This window comes from Melospiza melodia, chromosome 1 (genome assembly GCF_035770615.1).
Source record: "Melospiza melodia melodia isolate bMelMel2 chromosome 1, bMelMel2.pri, whole genome shotgun sequence".
Lineage (NCBI taxonomy): Eukaryota > Metazoa > Chordata > Aves > Passeriformes > Passerellidae > Melospiza > Melospiza melodia.
This window is the reverse complement of record NC_086194.1, coordinates 81,941,410-81,963,005: the sequence shown is the minus strand read 5'-3', so window position 1 is coordinate 81,963,005 and position 21,596 is coordinate 81,941,410.

Below are 21,596 nucleotides of genomic sequence, written 5' to 3'. Positions count from 1 at the left end.
ACACAGGGTAAGGTCATTTTTTGAATACACACTGGACCTGGGCCTGCTTTTGCTGCAGTGTCAAAAGCCTTCTTAGCCTAGACTTTCTACTGATTCTTCTACCTTCTACAGTGAGGTGATTATGAGCTCTGCTCTGCTAGAGGTCAAAAGCAATCCTATAAATCTTCCTTATTAGCATGTGAGCAGCATGTTAATTTGAGTATTTTGACCTATTTAACATCTATGACACAGCATACCAATGGGCCAATATCAAAATTTGCTCTGCATTGTGGTTTCTGGTACACAGAACACTTTCCATGACACTCCTGGATCAGCAGTTGTTTATCAGCCTGCCTGGTGCTGGCAGGACTGGTGGGTTTTGCTGATCTATTACAGCTGTCTGAAGCAGATCTCAACAGCACTTTTTCTGTGTTTGTGTGCACGTGTAAGAAGAAGTGGGCATAGAAGGCAGAGGTGACTACAGTAATCTTTTATCCATTTGTGCAGGAATGGAATATTTCCTGACAACTCCAGTTACCATCTGAATCAGGTTTATTCTTGCTGTTAGACTTTCCATATACTGTTTTATGCAGAAAACATATTGCTCTGCATTTCTGAATCAGGTTGGAAGTGTGATATAAAATTCTCTTGGGGGCATTTTAGGGTAAAAGTGTTTCCTTTTGTTGCAAGACTCAACTTGCAGTGATAAAAATGGGCAGTCATACCACAGGAGTAGCTGTGTTACAGAATTCCTTCATGACATTAGATTCTGCTGAACTCCAAGCCATAACTTATATCACACCCAAAGTCATTAAATGTAGAGACAAATTGCTTCATAGAGACAAACCTTTTGTTACTGGATTTTTTGTCTTTCATCTTACTGTTCTCTTTGCCATATGTGGTCTGTGCAATAATATCTAGGATTGCTGTTTGAAAATGTTTCAGTTGGCTTGGTTTGAGAAACCTCCACTCTCATCTATTGTAACCAAATTTCTAAAATAAATTATAGCCCTGTGGAGCCACAAGTGGAGAAAACAGCAGGCTTCAGATGACATTTTGATAGTTAAAGGGTCTATTGCTGTTGTATTACTTGGACCACTGATTATTCCTGTTTCTTTATTTACAACTATAAAATTGTTAGCTTTGCAAAGGAGAACCTGCCTCAGGTGAAAAAAATAACGATTCTTAGTTAAGGCTGGACCCAGAGCAAGTGAGAAATTCTCAGAGGGAACATAACTGCATTTTGTGCTGTACTTCAGTGCCCCACAGATCCAATCTAGCATGCAGACAAACAGAGCTAAATACAGTGCTTAAATGTGCATATTAAACCCTTGCCAGGAGCTACAGTTATTAAATAATACCAGAAGCTCCCCCAGTCTTCTGCTAAAACAGTTGGAGCTGACTGCCAGGCTCATGCTTTCTGGGCAGATTATTTCAATCCTTTGGGAAAAGGAGAGCCACTCTAAGAAGTTAATACCTCTGGGGCAGTATATTGGAAAGCTTCATTTGATCTTCTGTGACATGTATGACAGTATCTCATTTTCAAGCTGCAAAAGTCCTGTCCATGGGTTATGCCACAACCAACATGCATAAATAAGGCTCCAAGTAAGAAAGGGAGAGTGGTAGGATATTGGAATGAGTTGCAAATGTTATCTGAAGCTCTTACTTGAATCCCACTATTAAAAACATGCTGACAAAGCTCCTGCTGTAACTGTGGTACATTAGTGGCTTATTTGCTCTGTTTGGCTGAGTGGATGATAATTGTCAGCATGGGGAAGGTGTCAGCAATCACAGTGTTTTAAAGTTCTCTGGCCAGACCAGTTAAAGCACAGCTCACTGAAATCACAGTCCTCACCATTGATTAACTGTGTCCCACAATCCGCCAGCATGAACAGCTCTAATTTTGATGTGGCCCCTGTATGGAAAATGAACTTCTACCTTCAAGGGTCCCTGAAAAAAACTGTTTTATAGTCCCAGTGATCTATAAAAAAAAAAAAAAAAAAAAGGAAATGTAGAAAGAATCTTCTTCCACAATCCACAGCAGCCATTAGGAGTTTTTAGAGTTTTTATTAACTATCGCTGCAGGTCTCCAGGTGCTAGAGCTATGCTGGAGAATGGCTGCTGCACAACAGGTTAGGCAAATTGAGATGCAGAACCCGACTGGGGCAATGTCTTGCTAATCCTTGACTGCCTTGGACATCTGGTCCTTCTGGAGAACGATATTACCACACATGTTTTGTATCAGTGAGACAGAATTGCTGGACTATACTGTTGATTCCAATTACAACACTGTGTTTGAAAAAGCATTTAAAAGCAGCACCTACTTCTCCCTGTTCCTTCAGCTCTCTAAATCTTTCTGATACTGTTGGCTCTGAAATACATTGAATGGGACAATAAGAAATAGCATTTCAAAATGCTTCATTGTGCAAGGTTTTCTGTGTTGACTTTTTCTTTGAGTTTTATTTTTTTTTCCCCTACTGTAACTAATAGAGCTGTGATTCTGTTTTCTTGGCAGTACAGCAGCTGATTTGAGCTGAAATGAGAAAACTGGGAGGGCTAGGGCAAAAGTCAACAAGCATCTGCAATCTGTGATGAAGATTTCTTATCAGTAATGAGGACTAGATACTCCTGGCCTATTCTTCACTGAAACAAATGCAATTCCAAGACAGACATTGCTTCTAATGTCTTTCCTAATCCTTAATCCAAAGAAAGGTTCCTGTTTTCAGGAAGGAAAATCTTTTCCACACTGCTTTCCTGCCTTTCCTTGTGCAGTGTAGAAGATAATTTCTGTATTTAAAGACTGGAAACTGTGGGATAGTTGCCAGCTCTGTTATGGCCTCTTGGACCTTAGGAAGACCATTTTTCCTCAGTTATTATTTTGTGAAGTAGATGCAATGGTACATCTGCTTTCCATGTTCCTTGGGAGATTTGATTGATGATTACAATAGACTTTCTCAGCTAGAATGCAAGGAAGAACAGAGATTATTACTGTAATACCAGTGCCAGGGTCAGTGTAACCTTCTCTTCTTCCAGGGTGAAAAAAAAATATATACTGCTGTATCTTAGCCCTTCTCTGACCAGTATGATCATTGTGTGCTGATTTAAAATGTGCAGGCCTATCTTCATTGGAAAGGAGGAGAATTTTCATGAGAAAAAACCCTCTGTAGAATGGATTTTAGAAAGAACTAAACATCACTGGCTTTGTTTCTCACTGGAAAGAGGAGGGTTGACAGAGGTACTGGTAAGAAGTGGCAAAACTCCACTACAATTAATTGTACAAAGGAAAATTTGGTGCAACTTGGTCCAAAGCTTTCAAGGGCTGTATTGTCAGAATCAGACCAGGAACAGAGAATAGGCAAGATATATTTAAAAATTATTAAACAAACTTCCAGAAAGAGATATGAATTTATTGGATAATATTATTACACCATAACATTGCTGACATAATAGCAAATCAATGAAAGGAACATTAAATATTTTTTAAAAATGAATAATGTAGTAACATATCATGTAGCTTTAAAGTACTGACCTGGATATATCAAGCCAAAGCAATAATTTCTTGGCTCTTGTGAGATCATGGCTTGACTCTGAAATTAGAATAATTTCATGAGTGTGTGGAAACAAGAATGAGGTCACCTCCATCTTAATTAGAAAAGGATAGATCAAACATCCAAGGCATACTTTCTTGTTTGCTGTTGACTCACTTAGATTGGTATGATATAGTCCTGGGGCAGTATTTTATGAGAGCCTCTTTTGCTGCCTTAGGTATTATACTTCTTTTGCCCTTCTTTCTGACAATAATATAGGGTTAATCATGCTTACAAAGCTGTTAAGTTCATTCTGTTTCTATCTGAAAAATGGAATGAGGTGAGCAAAACATTCAGATAAATAAATTTAATGCTGGCTTTATAAAAGCCAGAGGTCTCAATAAAATTTTAAATCCTTTTAGTCAGCTATTCTTCTAATTACTTTTTATTTCTCCTTTGCTGGAAGAGCTTTCAGGCAGTGTACAATGAACATGTGGGTCTTTATTTCACATTAATGTGTTCAATAAAATAAAATGATACAGTTGAGTAATATGGATCACAAACTAATTTATATGGACATTGATTGCTTTAGAGCACTGGGAAACTTCTTTGTCTTGGTCTGTATGATGTGAAATATACTCAGTTTTTATGGCCAGATTTTTAATTTTAAGAAGCACAGATATGGAAGACATTGATTGACAATTAGTTCTGTTGTGTTCCTCCTTCCTGGAGTAATGAAATAATTGCCTCAAATGAGATACATGACTTCTACCTTTCCCATTTTGTTTACTGAGTTCCTGACTCAGTAGTCTGAAATCCAGCGATGATTCTTCAGTGACAACAGTAATGTTTGAGGAATTTTTTTTATATGAATATATATATGTATATAAATACTCTTACATTCACACACAAAAAAGGAGTATTATTTATACTAAGTACAAGGCTGAGTCTTTGCACTTTGATGCCTTCTATGAACCTATCAGGCATGCTGAACTTTCATGTCCCCATATCAGCCTAAAATATAAATAAAGTGAGGCCAAAAGCTACAGTTACAGTTTGACATTGATGTATTGATGTCAGCGTGGTCAAAGTTTCTTGACAATTACTTGTCAGTGTGATCTGAATTGTGCTTAGATTGGCAGTTGGGTCATTTGTCTTCAAAGATATGCCCACATCCATTATTTCATTTTTATTTAAAGACAGAAATCAGAAATCTTAATCCTGGGCCTTGAAACATGGAAGTCAATCAGAATGTTGGACCTTCTGAATTTCCAAGTAGGGTGTATTATTTTGACAAGAGGACAATATTGAAGTTTTGTAGTTTTAGCAGAACTATGTTGAGAGCAAAACAACTATTTGGACTCAAAATAAGAGACTCATCTCCTTAATAAGATGGTTAATAAGATCTCTTTAATGTGATTGTTGTCTCTGCTAAGCTAAAGCCCATTTCAACACTCAGTTAAAAAGTTTTTTCTTTCTGCTGGAGGGAAAATACACAGTATGATAGGCAAGACCCTTATCATCCACAAACAGAAATGCTTCCAGGTGAATTGCTGTGAGAGGAAATCTTTCAGGGTAAGCTTTCCTTGATTTCCACCAAGCTGGGTATCTGCACTCTGCAGATGGAAACACAGAAAGGAGCAAAAGGAGGCAAGAACTAAATGCTGTGAGTGGCCGCAGACTGGATAGCAGAGAGATGAGGAAGATAAGGGGAAAAAAATCTAGTCTAAAAAAAAAACAGAAAAAAAAAATTTAAACCCAGTCTGTAGAAGCATGGATTTTTGCTTTGGATCTGTCACTAATTAGTTCTTGCATGTGGTATAGAAATTGACTGGCAGGAAGATAGCCATAGAAACAAGGTAACAGGTTTGGTGGGTTTTTTTTAGGTTTTTTTTTTTTTTTAATGTATTTCTTTCTCTGTTTTTCATTATGTTTTTGTTGTTTTGTATTGTTTTGGAGAAGGATTGCTGCCATGAGTGTGGGTGGGCAGATCTCAAGTGATTTGAGTAGATTAATTTTGTGTTTCTCTCATTTAAAGGGCATAAAATGGCAAGAGTCACAGGGTGTAAGTATGAAGAAAGAATGAAAGCTTTTATATATCTTTCTAGAACCATAAATTGCCCTAAAATTGAATTTAATATTTGGTTCTGACTGGCAGTCACTTGGAATAGTAAGCTGGATTGCAGCAATGTACTTAACAATCTTAGAGGCTGGAGTGATGCATTTGGGGAAGTGTTGAAACATAAATCAGGCTGAGAATGATTCTGAGGTAAAGGAGATCTGGACTGAGCAAACCTAAACTTGCAAAACCTGTCAAATATATGTCTTATTGTCCAATATATTATCCCCCTATGATTAATGTGAATTGGAAATATGTTATTGTGTGTGATATTCATGCATGCTGCAAATCCATTAAGAACAAGCCTTATATGATTTATTTGTATTAATGTTGTATTAAATGCTAAAAATTGAGTTGATGTTAAAGCAAAGGTGCAATCCAATAAAAACAAAGACAGTTTGAGTTAACTGCTTTACATCAATTTTACTCACTCCCAGGATAGTAAAAAATGTAGCCCCTACATTGTGAATAACCCTACACATGGTAGTAAATTGTTTTTCAACTGTGCAGCCAAAACAGGTAGGAACATTTTGGTATAGCCAAGTTCTCAGGGAATTTAGCTTTCTGCAAATGCACAATCAGAAATTAAATCGTATTTCCCCCATCTTTTTTTGTTTAATCAGGTATTTTTGCAGATGATCACACAAATCTGAAGCAGTGGATTTTTAAAGTTGTCTAGAAACCTTCTAAAATTTATCTTAATGACTGAGCATGTCAGACCACTTGTTTATGCAATATGCACTGCATTCCCAAGGGATAAAGCCTTCACTTTCATACTGAGCCTTCTTTTTAGATTACCAGCCAAACAAGGCAAAAGTAAAAGGCTGATCTGAAAACCTTGTGCAAATATTAATGAATTTGTTCTCACAAATCCCCTGAGAAGTATTACTGTCATTTCAGGCATTATATTAAATACATATATGGGCCACAGTGTATTTTTAAAGCTCCTTTTATTGTGGGATCTGACAAAATCTGTGAAGAGACTACTTTTTATGTAATGATCTTTGCTTATTTCAAAAGTCACTTTTTTATTCCCAGTACAGAGCAAAATGACCTTTTTTGCTGTGAATTGTGGAAGAAGAATTAAAACTGTTGAAGGACTGTATGGAAGTCTCAGCTAAAAGGGAAGCTAGAAAAGCAGGATATTAAATCAGTTGTTAGCTCCACAAGGCTGTAATACAACAAAGTAAAAAGGTTTGTGTTTAAGCCAAAATGTAAAATCATTACTAAGCACTTTTGCTAAGCAGTTTAATTTACGAGGGAGCGTAACTTTACAAAGCCATACTCTGTAAGACTCAAAATATGACAGCAGTTTTAGAATGAACAAAAGAAGTACTAAACCAGTAAATCCCAGGCCCAAAATATTCTGAATCCCACAGCAACATGGCTTTAGTGTGGCATCTCTCTGATTTATAGTGTATGATTATAATCCTTTGGAATAAATTGGCACTGACTGCTGTAACATCTTAAAGCTATTCAGGCAGCACATACAAATTGAGAAGTTAAATCACAGCCTGTGCCCAAGATTTCATCCAATATATATTTTTTAAGTGGGGTGTCTCTTTGGAGATAGATCATTTAATTGAGAAAAAGTTCTTTTAGGACAAGATTTAGGAGCTCAGTGAAAAGATTGAAGCTTTTCTTTGGTTTTAATTCTAATTACCTGCAGAATCTCTCTGTGTCATCTCAGTCTTCATAAACACCTTTAAAGCATACCTGGATATCTTTTTCCCTAAAGTGAGAGTCCCCCACTGAAGCTTTATGGAGAGAAGCTGAGCCTAAATAATAGCCCATGGGGTGAATTAGAGAGCAATGAAGGTGCAGAGAAGTAGGGCTGAATGACATTTTATATGCCCTCAAAGGTCTTGTGGCTCGTCAGGGAAGGGACTCCTGAGCTTTATCCAGCAGATTTAGACAAGAGTTTCACATATCCCATGACGTACAAGGGGCATTAGATGCCTGCATCTCAGCTGCTGAATACCAGCCTGGATGAACTGCTTATCAACATGATTAAAGGCAGTCTGCAAAGGAGACCTTCAAGACATAGAACTCAGGGCAAAAATATCAGTGGGGGCAGAACTCCAGGTGTCTGGCAGTAGGTGTGCTCACTGCAAATGCTCTTGGGCCACTGTGATTTTGCTGTTGAGTATTTCTGTGCATTCTGTTGCTTGTGGTGAGCTCCTAGGTACCAATAGCCACTTTACAGGGGATGTGAGTTGTTGATCCATGCATGGGGCAGCTAACAGCACTATTTATATATAACAAGCATTATTTATACAACACAGTCAATTTGCCAGGCTACTTCAAGTCCAGAAGCAAGTTAAGCTATTTTCTTATGGTCTGGAACACAATCTAGTGCACACACCAAAGGGAAGCAGGGCAGAGCTTGCACTGCACTCCAGGAATTGAGGTGCTGGGCAGTGCAGTGCAGGGCTATGACACTCCTCAGAAAAGAGGTCTTGGTACAGTAAATTCCTTATTTACTCAAGGTCATTCCTCATGACCTTCCAATGGCTCAAAACCACTTAAGATTTGGAATATTTCAAAGGGGAGGGCTAATAAATTAGTGTAGTTTAATGAAAGCAAAGAAAAAAAAAAGAAGAAAAAGCCTCCAACCCTGTAAAATAAAACACCAAACCAAAATAATCTTCTATCAAAGGAGAAACAAACAGCTCAGGAATGAGTTTATATTAGCCGTAGTCATGCAGTAATCCTTCACAGTGTCCTGAGGCCACTTGAATGCTCCTTGCCCTAAAACTGATGACTAAGGCTTTCAAAATCTCTCAGGCAGCAATATATTCGTAACTTCACATTTAGGGAAAGCTTCTGCTCTCCATCTTTGTAGAGAAGCAGTCAGGAGTTTGCCACTTCTGACAGAAGGCTCTTTCCCTACTGCCTCTGAGGAATAACCAGGGCCTTTGGTCACTAAATGTCACATATTCCTGGTGTGGAGGACAATACCATGTGTGCAGCAGCTTTACCACTGTGCCTTGCTCGCAGGATCGGGCCCTCACTGCTTTCTTTTAAGTGCTGGAAAATTCCTGAGTGGCTGTTTCTGCCAGGCAGACTTGCCACTGCTCTAGTGCAAAAAGAGCCTGTCCTGGATGTAATTAACTGGCTGTTATGGCCTCAGACAGAGGGGAACTCCTTCCCTGGATTATAAACACAGTGAAAACAACTCCTTTGCAGTAGAGAGAATGCAAAACAGAGTCATGCTCAGCCAAACCACCAGTGCTGTAAAGTCCAGATTGTTGCATAAATGGCTGTAAATCCTGGGCTGCTCCAACTGTCTTTGAGGCTATGCTAGTTCATGATCTAGCTACAGACAATCCCTCTCTTTCCCACCCCTTTGGTCACTGAGCAGAGCCAGGCTGAAGATTGCTCTCTCTTCATTTGGGCACTTGTGCAGTTGAAATTGCTGTTTGTTTGGAAATAACAAGCAGATTTTAACTTGAATATACTGCTTAATATACAGCTCTCTGTATGGAGGAATGCCACTGGGAAATAGGGTCTGGTTTTCAGTTTGGAAAAGAACAAGTGGGCTGCCCTGCTCTGATCACATCTCTTAAACAGAAAGTGTGGGAGTGTGCTCCTATTCCTCTCTTTTCCTCTCCCTTTTTTTTCTCCCTCTCCCTCTTTTGTATTGAATTTCTAATTTTTTTTTAAATACTATTTTATTCTATTTCTGACAAGGTGTTAACTGATCTGATTCACCCACTCTGCTAGACTCTGCTTCAGGTCACAAGTGGGCCAGAGGATTTTTGGGAGCGCTTCTCATACAATTGGGGCCCTTCCAAAATCATCCTGTGGCAAGTGGAAAATGAAGCTGTCATCAGTTCAGGGTCAGCTCAGCATAAGGGCAGAGGAGCTCCTTCCTCTTGCTCTATATTTCCTTTTAGGTCTGTTTTTATTGCTGAAGAAAGTTTCAAGGGTAGTGAAACCCTCATGCAGCACCCTTTGGCCCTGGATCTCAAATCTATAAAGGAAACTTCTTATATTTGTGTGTTTGCATGAATTCATTCCTTCAAGGAAAGACAGTCATAAGCTTCTGGATGGTGATTTCACCCACACAAATGCTCTGGTGGTCACAGATCTTTTATAGCAAAATTTTAGTGTTATAAGCATCCAGCTGATGTGGGACTATGTTGGGAGATCCAGCCTTTAATTAAAGAGCTGTTCCAAGCTGCTTCAGTCTTTCTTGCTTGTATTTTATTCAAAGACCATATTAGGGTAGAATGTGGTAGACACTAGTCAGACATCAATTGTGTTGCCTTTATTTCCTAATTAGTAGTCCAGCTGTGCAAATAATTGATTTTTTTGTTTATTTTTTGCTAGTTTAATTAAGGGTGTGGGGGACTGTTCCAGGTTAAAAATTTGGTTTCACTTTAAGTTGCTGTTGAATAAAAAATTAAATTTTTCAAAGCCTTTTGAGACTGAAATCTTAATATTCTGTTCTGAAAATCTGAAAATGAAATGTTTTGGCTTTTAGAGAATGTTTTTGATTGGGAAAATCTGATGAGCTTGATGTGTGTTTGTGAAAAAATTTGGTAATATGAATTTATATTTTTTGGCAGACAAAAAACAGCTGAAATGCTTTATTTAGCTCTAATTGCTCTTTTACATTGTACAATACATTCAAATAAATCCATTCCCTGATGCCTTCTCTGAGAAATTGTATCAAATCTATACCTGCAATGGAATGTTTTTTAATCTTTTTCTCTCGTCCACCCTCCCACCTTTTTTTTTTTTTTTTTTTGTGCTGAACTATTTGAAAATGCAACTGCTAATATTTTCCAGGTTGGTACTAAAGCTGAAACAGCTGGTTAGAAACACTCTGCTTGTTTTTGTGCAATCTGTTACACAAGGCAGCTTGAGCAGCCAGTAGCTGAAAGCCTGACCACTTGCTGAGATCCATCTTTCATTTATTTTATCTCCTTGCCCGCGTTTACGTCTGGTGACGTGGTAGGCTGAAGAAAGAAAGTTGAGAAGGTCAGTCTATTGTGTTGCCTCTGGAGCCTGTGTGTTTGCCCTTCCTGAGTCTGTTTATTCTCTGAATCATTTGACACGCTGCACGTTCTGCTCTGACCTTCAGCCTATTGCTAGCTTCAGTGCCTTGCCCCAAGGCCACGGCTCTGCAGCGCAAGGAACCGACTCTGGGGTGTCTCATCCCAGATTAAAATCCCCATGACTCAAAGCTTCCACCCAGTTTAACCTCACATTACTGAATCAAAATTGCTCAAAAACTTTTCCCAGCTGAACTACATTCTGGCCAGCTTCATGGTTGTCTTGCCTTGTGCCCCTACCAGCATCTGATTAAATCTGAACTGGCCACATCAGTGGAAAATGTGACAAGGCACTCAGCCCTGGCTGTGGTTGGTTCCACTCAGAGCTGACCTGGCAAAGACAGGCATACCCACTGCCCCCACTGGACTGCAGTGAAGCCCCAGCTGAATTGTTACCCCCATTCCCTTTTCAAACAGTCCCAAACAGCACAGCCTCCTTAGAAAAATTCCAGTCACCACCCTGGAAGTGTTCAAAAGACATGTGCATGTGGCACTTGGGGACATCAGCAAATTTGCAGATGAACACCACACTGAGCAGTGAAGTTGATGTACCTGATGGATGTGATGCCATACTCAGAGACCTGGGCAAACTCAAGATGCGTGCCACATCTAAGAAAAGACTAAGAGAATTGGGATTTTTCAGCCCACAAAAGGCTTCAGGGTGGCCTAATTGCAGCTGTCTAGAACATGAAGGGAGCCTACAACAAAGATGAAATTTTACAAGGGCATGTAGTGATAGAATAAAGAGAATGGCTTCAAACTGAAAGAGAATAGATTTAGATGAGATATTAGGAAGAAATTATTTACTGTGAGAGTGGTGAGGCACTGGAACAGAGAATTAGTGGATGCCCCATCACTGAAAGTGTTCAAGGTCAGGTTGGATGGGCTCTGAGCAATCTGATCTAATAAAAGGTGAGTTCCTGTCCCCACGGCTGTGGGGTTGGAACTAGATGCTTTGTAAGGTCCCATCCAACCCAAAACATTCTATGATTCTGTGATTCTGTGACATGGTGTAGTGGTGAAAATGGTAGTTCCAGGTCAACAGCTGGACTCAGAAGTCTTTCACAACCAAAATGATTCTATGGCTCTGTGATTTAATGACTGCACAATATGGCTGTGAGTGCTGAGTGCTGTAACCAAGCTCATGTATACTGGCATAGCTTTTTAGGTGTTATTTTTGTTGGTTTCCTTCAAATATTTTATTCTGTGTCAGAGATCTGGAGTAGGGAAATTAAGTTTGCTGGCAGATAGATGCAAAAAGTCAGTCTCAATATCTCAATTTACTAATTCTTAGAAATTAAATGGCATTGTTTCAAAATAACCTAAAATGCTACGCTAACACTATTAAAGAGAGGTGTTGTTTGGAGCTTTTATTGTAGAATGATCTTTTAATTTCTTTTTTATTTTCATGAGGGAACTCTGTGAAGCAAGCATTTGCACATAAGTGATGGGACAAAGGAAAACTCTCCTTGTCTATTATCTGTCCCCATTTGACTGTAGGAAAGGTGTTTATTACAGTTACACACCTTAGTCTTTTAGACTGAGTAAATTTTGTTCACTCCTGTGTTTTCCATGATTAGTAATGTGTGTTTCAGCAACATCTACAGACCTGTAATTACTGTGGGGGAGTTGGGTCTGCTAAAGATATTGCACAGAAAAGCCCCAGAGATACATGTCTTCTGAAAATTGTGAAAAGTAGCAAGGATTGAGTGATAAACCCAGCAGCCTATTTTATGTGATCAGTCTTATATAATGACTATTGCAGGGAATTACCTGTGCCTTATTATGATAACAAAAGTGAAATAAATATATCTGAAAGGGAAAAGAAGTGTAAAGATGTTGAAACAAAAAATATTTGTAAAAAGATAAATGCTACTGTCTCAGAAATCTTTCCTGTCTTAGCACGGTAGGGTATTTTTTCATCTACCATCTATGGAAATGCAAGACAATATTTAAAAGAAATACTTACAACAACATTGGCAAGGAGAATTAAAAAAAAATCATATAATCATTTGATTTAAACCAGGCTTTAATTTGGTACATCTATATCACAATTTGCTATATTTTCCTTTTATACTTACAACTGGAAATGAACCTAAATGCCACACATTTCTAGCAAATACATGGGATTTCAGACTTGTTAGAATCTAGCCATTCATGAGCCTTTCCCTTGCAGGTTTGCTTGTTCCTGTGCCATGCTCCATCCTCTGCTCCTGAGGTGCCTCTCCTGTGATGCAGAGAGAGCAGCGGGAAGGGGCCTGAACTGATGCCATTTTTATTGGAGGGTAGGGAGAGCTCCTTCCCAGGCAGCTGGCAGGAGCGCTGTGGCAGTGCCATCTGCTTCAGAGCCGCCTGCTAGGATTCTCCCCTCGCTTCATGTGCCATTGCCATCTAATCAAGACAAGGAAGTGGTTAATGTCAAAGGGGCTGTCATGGAAAACACTCTCTCCAGCCTGAAGAGCTGTCAGAAGCTGTAGCCACGACTATTCTTCAGCTGCTGGTCTTCTTGGCGTTTTTTTCCACACCTCCTTTTTGAAAGACTTTTCTGTCTGGCTGATCTATGAACCACTGTGTCTAACTACAGATCCATATGCTCAGAGAAACTGTTGTGCAACACTTCATATAGACACTCTTAATTTTTTTTTAAGCCTTGTAACAGCTTCCTGAGGTATACACAGGAACTGATTACCTCATGCAAAGGAAAATGTCAACTCCCTCCCCCATCTCCCATAAATAATCTTCCGCACAACTGTAGACACTGACATATTTATCTCTTGGCCCCAAAGGCTGAGGTCTTTGGCAGCAGCTAGGAGTGAAAAAATTGAAAGATGCAGAGTTCCTTTCTACCTCTTCCCCAGTTTACAAGGACTCATTTGGCTGCAGGCCACTGAGTGATGCTGAGCACGCCCTGCAGGCAATTAGCTCTTTCATATGAGTGAACTACAATTATATGGGCACACAGTAAATTCATTATTTTACTGTCTTCTCCAGGCCACAGGGGCCCCAGTTTGTGCCTAGTGTAAGTGATAGGATTAGCATTAAAGTTTAGTGTATAATTATTGTTAGTTAGTTCAGTATAGAAATGTACTACAGAAAAGTCAGCTTGTCTGAGGCAGTATCTCAAACAGGAGAGTCCCTTGGTCTCTGCAGCAGGGAAAAGATTACATGGTAAAGTAGGGATGGTTGTCTAGACATCCTCATCATTACCTGGATGTGAGGCTGAAAGCCTTTCCAACAGATCAATTCATTTGATATGTGGAGGTAGCACCACCTGCAAAATCATCAACGCTGATCAATGCTTTTTTTGCAGCCCTGCACGCTAAAGAAATCAGAATATAACCACCAATGGGAGAGCAATATCTGTGAATTCTTAATATGTTAATCACTTAAAGTTAATATGTCTCCAGTTTCACTTATTGCCAAACAACTTAAGGAGGATCTGTGTGATGTGGCAGCATAGCCTGACATGATGATGGCACTGTGGCTGCCATTGGCTAGTTACTGCTTTACAATCACCAGGAAAATCAGGTGGAAAATGTCAATTTTAAAAATGAAGCTTCCTTTCTAAGAATTAAAACAAAGAATCCGTCACTGATTTAACTTGCTCTGTTGAAGTTTTGAACTATTTTGAAGTGTAAGGTACTAGGACCTATTAGAGGCTCATCTCACCCTCCTCACAACATTAAGCCCTTTCCCAAGATACCAAATGGGAGAACATCTGAGGCAAAATTCACTAGTTTGTTGTAGTGCATCTGATTTTCTAGAAAAGCGCCAACAATAAACAAAACAAACCCAACTCTTTTTTTACTGTCTCTGTGACCTGCCTGCAACTCTTGTTTTCAGCTTTTTACTGTTGGAACCATAAATGTAGGCTTCCTGCATCCTTTCATGATCTGGGCAGCAGGTGGACAGGAAGTCATCAGTGAGGAACAGGAAACAGAAGGATCAGAAAACAGCCAAGGTCTATTCAGGGGCAATGTGAGGCACAGCTAGAAGTACTCCCCAAAGTGAGAGAAACCTGGCCCTCAGTGGGACAATACCATGGCAGTTAATGTGCTCTGCAACTGCTCTGCAATTAGGCTGAGTCTCCAGGAAGCTATACCCTAACACGAGTGAAATTTTCTATGATCATCACATTATCAGGGGTTACCTGACAGTGAGCCACATCCGTGTGTGACAGATACATGGTGTGTAAGGTAGATTAGATTGGAATGAATGGTACTTTATGGTGGTGGAGAAATCTGAGGATGCAGGATAAGGATTTTGAGAGCTGTTGTTACAGATGGCAGGATGTTACAGGGTCTTCCTTACGAAATACAGCAAACCAATGCTAATAATATTTTTATCTTGTGCTTAACATCGATCCACTTGCAGTAGAAACCCTCTGCAGAAGAAGATCTTGGTCCTTCTCTGTTTCTGTTTCTGTAAACAGAATCACTTCCCTGCTGCTCTTAAGGTTTTGTATCAAATGGTGCAAGTATAGTTCAAAGTTGCTTTCCTGTTACATACTGTTAAATGTCAGAGAGTTAAAAGCATTGTAGCATCATCTAGAGGCCAGACATAAACTACAGTGCATTGTTAGTCCTTCAGTTGAGTAAAGCACATAGATGGATGTTAAAAAGATAAGATTCCAAGCAGGATTTTCCAAAGAACATAAATACCAGAAAATAATTTTCCAAAACAATTCCTTACAAGTATTACAGTGCATAAATATATATAGTATATATTAGTAATTTTGTGCAGACAAATTTACATTTTTCCCCTGCATGTGTAAATAAATAATCAAAGGTGGTAGAATAATTTATAATCTAGGTTTCATCTATTTACAAATTTGATGGAGAGCTGACAAGTTAAATGAAGAGACAAGTATATATGGCCTGTTGTGCAGCTGCAATATATGACAGATTCAATTTGAGTAACAGCTACATGACCCACGATTCTCATTTTATTTAATATATGAAGAATAAACTTGGTTGTTTCCATTTACCAGTTATAAACTTTGTCTTTTTCTGAGTGTATTTAATAGCCAGAGTACAAATGGCCTGTTTGAGAGTTTTATGAGAAATGTCTTGCCAGCAAAGTGCAGAGGTTTAAGAAATGTATGAGAAGTGTGTGCATATGTGTGGGCAAGGAAGAGTGACTTCAATAAAGACACTTCAATCCTTTGCCTTCAATAAAGGTAAAGAATTCAACTTCCACTGCTATGCAGTGGGATTTGGAAGATTTCCCAAGACTGATTAGAAATTTGTTTAAAAACAAGTTTCTAAAGCTAGCCTCTCTTCATCCAAGTAGCTAAGAGGGCCTTGCAAATGTCAAGAAGTAATGTCATTTTCACTTTGTAGAATTGGAAACTGAGCACTTTGCTGATTCATTCAAACTGATTTACTCAAATAGAAACAGTGTACAGGCAGCATTGAAAATGAAGCTGGCTCCCCTGTGCCTTATTCCTGTGTATGGAGTGAGGCCTGCTGGCCTCTCTAAGAGGAAGGTTCATGTGGCTGACCAAATTAATTGTCCACAGATGTATATGAGACTAGAAATACAGATGCAGCAGTACTGGACTATTGTACAGATTTACTGCCCTTTAAATCCAGTGTTTCTTTCTGAGACATATCTTTCTCAAATCAGAAAATCTCCTGGGAAGTCAGCACTGCAGATTGTTTCATTGCACTGGCAAACTCCTGAGAAGATGGGCTTTTCCTTTTACAGTCTGAACAAACAAAATAGGCCAGCTGAGACAGGAACCAATGAGCAGCCCCGAGATACGAGGAACTACGGAGAGCAGAGCCAGACCAGCTGAAATGCTCTCCCAAGCACTTTCTGCTCTTTGTTCTTTGCTGTGTTGGTGAATGTCTCTGAGAGTCAGTGGCAGGGGAGCTTCTTCTGCCTAAACCTCAGCAGTCACCAGGCATGTTGGTGCAGGATGAGATTTTGGTTCTTTGGGAAGCAACAGACCATTCTCTGAAACATCCCCCTCTCTCTCCATGCACAGCTTTCATTGAAACAAACCTCCCTAACTAACACCCTTTCTGCATCTCCCCAAAATGCAAGATTTTGGGTTCAGATTTCATGTGCAAAAAAAATTTGGTTTGGACTTCTTTCCCACCAGGGATCTGTGGTTATGGCTGTATGCATGTTTGTTAAGCTGCAGAGAGTTTGTTTATACCTTTTGTGATTTTAGTTTGCCTAAAACTATCCTGTCTCAAGTATTCATATAAAGTCTCTGAAAACACTTGAATCCAGGAAACTGAGATTATTAAACAAATAGCTACAGTTAAACTGTGGAGTTCAGGCGTCTGAATTTGGGAAAGACAAAGAGCTTGTTACATATAATTACATCTATTTATACTTTAAATGACACATGGAATTCTTCAGATATTCATGTTTAATCAGGTGTGTAAATACATTGAGTTAAATAAAAACTCGCTTAGGGTTCTTCTTTAATGCCTGGTCTCTTTTATGTAAGTGGAATAATAGTCAGAACATTAAAAGCATAGTTTATTTCAGAGATATTTCTCCATATGTAGGGTTAATATGAGTACCTTATGAAGTAAAATTAGAAGTAGAAATTAGATTCTAAAATTAGCATTTCACTGATTTTATCCCATATCTTTTTCTTTCCTTGGGACATTCCCTTGGAAAATTCCATAATTAACCCTTTGCCATTTCAAATTAGATTTTCAACTAAAAATAACAACATTAAATTAAAACAATTAAAATGATAAATCTCATCCAATAATACTTCCTAGACTAAGAATAGTAAAGGATAATACAGAGAAGCTAGGCAATTAAAAGTGTATGTGCATTGGAAGTGAAATGGTAGGAAGTACAAAGAGAACTAAAATGGCTCTGGTTGTTTCATATGTACATGCATTTAAATTATTGCTTTCAAACTTATTTGAGGCCATTTGGTTTAAATTCTTTAACCCACTGTTGTGAAACCTCTATGTGGAAAAAATAAGATGATTCCATTTAATTTCTTATCTTGTCCTTCCTCTATCACTTTTCCTTTGGAGATGAACTGTGATTAGATCCTGGAGTAAAATTCTGGTATTTTCCTGTGAGGGCAGTCTGAGCCTGTTTTTATGATGGCCTTAATCCCACTGTGGTGCAATCAGCTTGACCTTTGTGGAAATAATTGATTTGTATCTTAAATTTTTACTCTGACAGTTTTAGGATGGATGAAGGATTTTGGTCTCAGTGTTGAGATTTCTGTGAAGAAGGATGCTGGAACTCTATTAGCAATTGGTTTTAACCACAAATTTAAAATTGCAGCTGTATATTATTAAGATGAGTTATAGTTTCAGAAGTGCCTGAAGCACTGCTTAGGTTCAAGGGTTTCCTCTTGCTCGTTCCCTCTTGTGGGTTTCCTCATTAGCAGCTCCAGGAATGAGTCATTAGTGGTGTCTAAAAATTTGGTTTTAACACCAGGCCATGATGTGACATTTCCTCAGTTAGCACAGTCCTTTCTGATGGTGCCTGTTTTAATTTTTTCCTGCCACCCCAATGTATCTTGTATCTAGCAAAGTCAGTAACATTAACCTAGTTGGTGGTAGAAGGATTTCTGACTAAAAGTTTGGACTAATAATAAGTTTATGTGAAAATATTTTCATTGTTTTAGAAATAAATGAGAAAAGAAGCATGCACATGCACACACGAACACGTGCACATTCACACCCCCACATACATAAAGGAAATAATGAAGTTATACATTCTGTAGCTCACACTGCAGCTTTTGGAGAGCACACTACTGGGGTGCACTCTTAGAAAAGACCTGACTTCAAGTTCAGTGAATGGCAGTGGCACTGGAACTAAATTATCTTTAAGGTGTCTTCTAGCCCAAACTGTCCTATGACTCTATGAATGTGAAATCACTCAAAAAGTGCTTTTCTCCTTTAGTAATGAAACTGTAGTCAGCTGATGATTTTCCTTAGACTTTTCTGATTTTATTTTAAATATAAATGCCAGACATCATTATTCCACTGGGTGTGAGGTAGCACGTTGCTGGTGAGATAAAAGCAAGTGCTACCAGAGAGAAGGACAGCAGCCTTCCAAAACAGAATCAGTGTAAAATCTCATTCTCAGTTCCTGCTGGCTTAAATGACTATTACATTTTTATTTGCCTAGTCTAATACTTTTGGCCATCTCATTTTTTAATACTATGAAATCTTTCTTCTCTACCATCCCCTAGGGTGTTTCTCTTTGCAGAAATCACATTCCTTAGTTTTACCACTTCAAATCCTACATGAGTTTAGCTAGAATGTGACTTCCTGGAGATGTTAATAATACCAGGAGGTCCTTGAATAGGTACGTATTTTGGTGGGGTTTTTTCTTAATATTAGTGTAAAAGGTTAAACCTCCTTAAACCTTCTTTAGGACCTCATTACCAAACAGGCTAGAACTGTAGAACATGTAAATATATATGTTAGTTCAGAACAAACTTTCCAATGTTGTTAAAACGATTAGATTAATATAGAACAACTGAAACATTGATGTGTAGAATGGCATTGATTCAAAAATGCTGTGCCAGACCTTAGATGGTTATAAATAATATTCCCTTTTATACACATATACAGGGAAAAAAAAGTTCAAATTATTGGAATATTTGGTTAAACAGCGCAGGCATATGCTACTGTACTCAGGGTGTTCTGAACTCAAAGAACACATTAAACACTTTGAGTCTTGGGAACATTTTCAGCAAAAAAAGAGAACTACTTCAAATTGAGAGCTTAGAATTTCTATGATTTCATCTTATTTTCTAGACATTTTATTTTTAGAAGTCCCTGATTACCTCTTAGTGTGACTCTGCTGTCTCCATCTAAAAGTACTTGTGCAAGAAATGACTGTCCTATCTAAAGTCCCTATGCAACAAATTCAGTATAAATATTTCTCTTGCTGTGCTTTAAGAGCAATAAAACTTGGCTGATGAGACTATAAGCCAATCTTTAACTAGAATACATTTTCCCTTTGGGTATGGTCGCTTACTGGTAGCTGCTAACAAGTGGCTAAAAAAGATACATGCGTCTATGTGGAAGTGAATCTGAAATTGAAAATATTTTAAAATTTTCCTGGTTCTTCCTCTCTTTTTTTTTCCTCCTAGACTTTAAGTCCTTTGAACAATATGTGGGATGTGTATAACATACTTGAGCCTTGGTAACACTCCATACTCTGCACTCTTCGTGGTGGCTCTAGCAAATAGGGAGAAGCAAATACAAAAGTGTAGCAGTATAGAAAGTAGAAAAAGCCTTGGTTTGTTGTTACAAAAACCACTCTATTATCATCAGTGTGCACAGCACAAACCCAAAATACATCCCCATACCAGCCACTGTGAAGAAAGTTAACTCTGTCCCAGCCAAGACCAGCACAGTAGATTATTTGAATGAATATGGTTTTGAATGGAGCCTTGCATCTGATGGAGGTGTCACTTAGGCTAAAATGTGCTTGTTGGTTGTGATCAATATTTATAGGTATTGTCGTAAATAATGCCTCTTTCATGCTTAAGCAGAGCTTGTGCTTGGGACCCAGAAGAAAATAAAAGGTATTTCAAAGAAAGTTTTAGATATGGGCATTGTATGTGTCTTCCATTCATTGCTACCTGTTCTTGTGACAGAAGTCAACAGCACTATTATCCATGAGAGCAAAAGTGGAAAGTTTTATCATAGTAGCACAGTATCATAGATTAAGACTAATGCTGTGAAGGCTCCATCATATTACTCCTAAACACTACTTGTGAACAGGTGGTCTAACTTTTTAAATGGCACTTATAATTGAGATAAATGGATGAACTCATACTGTCTATTAAATATCAGTAATGTTTGACAAAGTAAAAAGAATCAAAATCTCAGTGTACATTCGTTCCCTTATGACAAATGCTGAATTAACAGAAAGTGAAACAGCACAGGAAAACTAGATTTTGTCTTATGGTAGAATTATATAACCTGCAGAATTATACTTAAACTGTGATTTTTATAAGTTACTAAACCTGACCAATACTATGTCTTGTAATATCTAGTGGCTGAAATAGAGGGTTGTTAATGTTTAAGATAAAATATATCTATTAGAATAATTCTTTAGCTAAAGATTCTAGGAAAAAAATAAAAGTGAAAGAGAATGGAACCAAAACTGTTAAAGACATGAGCTGGCTCATGCAGTGGAAAACTACATAAAAACAGGGTCTTATTCTTATTGCTACATATCATTCCAAACATATGCTTTTTCCATTTCTGAGTTTTGTGTAATAAAATATTAATGGGGCAATGAAGTGACTCCTTGGAAAGGGAGGACGTTCCATATGAGAACTAACTTTAAAATGCTGCGAGACCTTGGGGGCAGTTTTGCCCTTGACTTCACATGAGTAGTAGGTCATGGACAAAGCCTTTCCAATAGCTGCTGAGTTCAGGAATCTGTTTGGTGTGAAACAATCTACAAGATCATGAATTTCCACTAGAAAAATGAGGAAAAAGTCTGCTAAAACTTATATGTATCAAGAGAGGTATAGGCTCTGATGCTTCTGGATATTGTGACAATGTATATTATTATAATTTTTGTCTTAGTACTACAACCTTTTGACCTTATTCCAGCCATGGATTTGGAAGTAGCTTCCAAGTATTGGTGTTCTCCATGCAGTTGCTAGAGTTTAATGAAGGCTCTGCCCTGCAGAATGCCAGCAAACTTTGAGCTGTATCAGCATTCCTTGACCAAAGCCTCCAGCTCTACACAAATATCCTTGCTGATAAAATAAAATTGCCCATTCCTCTGGAATTTCATGCTTCTACCTGGGGATTAAAGATATCTCTTTTTATTTTAGAGTAATTTAAATATCTTTCTTGAGGTCTGCTGAAACAAAAGATGATACTAGATGCTTATGTTTTACTGCTTGCATGCTGCTTTGCCTTGCCTCTACTGCAG